The sequence below is a fragment of the Chinchilla lanigera genome, unplaced genomic scaffold (assembly GCF_000276665.1).
Source record: "Chinchilla lanigera isolate Chin_1 unplaced genomic scaffold, ChiLan1.0 scaffold00034, whole genome shotgun sequence".
NCBI classification, from domain to species: domain Eukaryota; kingdom Metazoa; phylum Chordata; class Mammalia; order Rodentia; family Chinchillidae; genus Chinchilla; species Chinchilla lanigera.
The window spans coordinates 9380693-9383160 of record NW_004955435.1 but is presented as its reverse complement, the minus strand read 5'-3'; the positions used below and the strand labels follow the sequence as shown (position 1 = coordinate 9383160).

The 2468-nt window shown below is 35.3% G+C and overlaps 1 pseudogene; it reads left to right on the top strand.

The window, feature by feature from the left end:
• The window catches only part of LOC102024160, a 6381-nt pseudogene extending 4215 nt beyond the window's left edge, over positions 1 to 2166 (top strand).
• Positions 2167 to 2468: the final 302 nt, after the last annotated feature.

The following is a 2468-nucleotide window of genomic DNA, read 5'->3' as shown; positions in this document are numbered from 1 at the left end:
ATATAATTATTTTATATTTTTGAAACTATTACCAAAGAATTTAAAAGCACAGATGTTAAGATAACACTAAAAATTTCACATCATAATTAGTATCACTGCCGAATCAAATACATGATTAATTAAACCAGTAAATATGGATAAAATCATGAAATTGCTTGCAAACGTGTGCTAATTATTAGTCACATATCAATTTCATGGTTTGCATTAATTCTATAGTATAATAAAATTTGCATATACATGCATATGACTACATTTAGGAGGTAACATATTAAATAACTGATGTTAGTTTAATTCACACAATAAAAATCCATTTTAACGTATACCCTATTGAATTTTGACAAATGTACACATATATGTATTTGTAACTATAATAAAGATGTATAATAATTTATTGGGTCAGGGACTTTGTTCTGATTATACAAATTAATGCTCATTATACATTTGACATTTCAAAATTATTCTGTCTACTTTTCTGCCTAGACTCTATTTTAATAGTTTTGTACAACACAAAGAGATCTGTAATCAATCAGACCGACTTTTCTGTTTCCCTACACCATTTGCACCTTACATGGGCCTACACAGTTCTTTAAGCCTTGTGAGGCCCTGTATTTTCCTACCTCCTATGTTATGATTGTAACACTTGATCCATACAAAGTTTTAGGAGAATCAAATGAGGTAACACAGTTTACAATAATTTGAAAATATAAATTTGTGTACTAAAACTGATATTATTTAGTATAGATATTAAGTTGGTACCAGCCTGTAATTAACCTCTCATACAATTCCTGAGAACAACTTTTTGGTCTTTGTTTTTCTACTTCTAGAAACTTAAGTATTAAATAGTAAATCACTAAGACCAAAAACAGTATGTTAGCTCCTAATGAACATAAAATAAAATTGAGTGAACTAGGAGAGTCTATTTAAATCACAGTAACAATAAATAAGTCCTCATTCCTGCACTCAGAATAAAGTTTAATGGAAATTTACCAATGAAATTTTCCCAAGTTCCTACTCTGGACCTACAGATTTTGTGAGGTAAAAAATCCTTTAACTGAGATAGTCATGGTTGTTCCCATTTTAGATTGTCTTTTAGATAATAATCGCATGGAATTTACAACTTGTTATGCATTTTTAAAAGAATAACCAGTATTCCTGAAAAGTCACATATAAAAATATACTTAATTTTGAAATCGTATTAGAAATATCACAGCAGTTAGAAAAACAGTAACAGAAGGGTCTGGAAAGACAGTCTCTCAAAAAATGTGATATAATGAGACATCACTCCTTCCCCATAACGCTCAGGTTAGAGATTAAGCACACTCCTGCACGCCCACAGTGTTATAAGGCATTTCTCTCTTGCCCCCTTTCTCCACCTTCCAATAAACTGACTTTTCTTAGCTTTAATTCGCTTCTTTAATTCTTTACTGACATAAAGTTTATGATTGCTGGGAGCTGCATTTTTCAGCAGAGCAGCAGCTCTGGATATAGACGAGAATGAGGGAAGAGTAAGTGGTATAGTTAAGCAGAGTAGACTTCAGGAAAACCCAGGCTGCAACAGGGGAAAACAGCCCCATTACAAGTACCAGAGGGCAGGAACCCCTTTTCTCTCAGAAGCACAGCTCTTCTTAGAGAAATGCCTCCCTAAAATTGAGGAGGGTGGTTGACATGGATCCGGGCACACTGCTACATTTACTTCAGCAAAAGAATGAACCCGCGGAGCCATGTATGGGAAGCAAAGCTCTAAAAGATGACAACACAATTATAAAGGAGGTGGCAACCAGAATCGCAGATTTGAAGAGACATGTGGAGTTCCTTGTGGCTGAGAATGAAAAAATTAAGGAAAGAAAATAAACAGCGAAAGCCCCAAAGACCACACTTCTAAAAGGTTCAGTAGGAAAGGAACTAGATGTGGGTGCTGATTTTGTAGAAAAATTAGAGTTGCGGAGCCTGCCACCACATTCAGAAAAGGATATAGCCCCTTCAGCCTGAAAGATGTTTGCAGTAAATCCCGGGAAACTCAAGGGCGTTCTAATACCCAACCTTCCTCCCTGGGACTTTCCATCTCCAGAACTTCTTATGGAGCTCTCATAAGACATTCTGAAAAAGTTTGTGAATAATTACAATGGAAAGTCAGTAAAGAGGTCAGAAAAGGAAATAACTCATTAACACAGTTAAACCAGAAAAAAAAAAAGAAAAAGAAAAAGAAAACCACACACACAAAAAACAGGGAAAACCACACACAAGGGCAGTCCCAGGATTATCACTGTCTGGCTTCTGTGAAAGGGGTACAGCTGGGATGTGGGAACTGTCACTGTGAAGTACTCCATGGATGTGATTCACCTGCACAGCTAGTGAATCCAATCTGGCAGGCACACCTTGGAGGTTGGCATTCTCCTTATACAAACAAAATTAGTACCTAGCATAATATGTTCAAGTAACATTTTTTTTTAAATTCTTCAGGGTTTAAA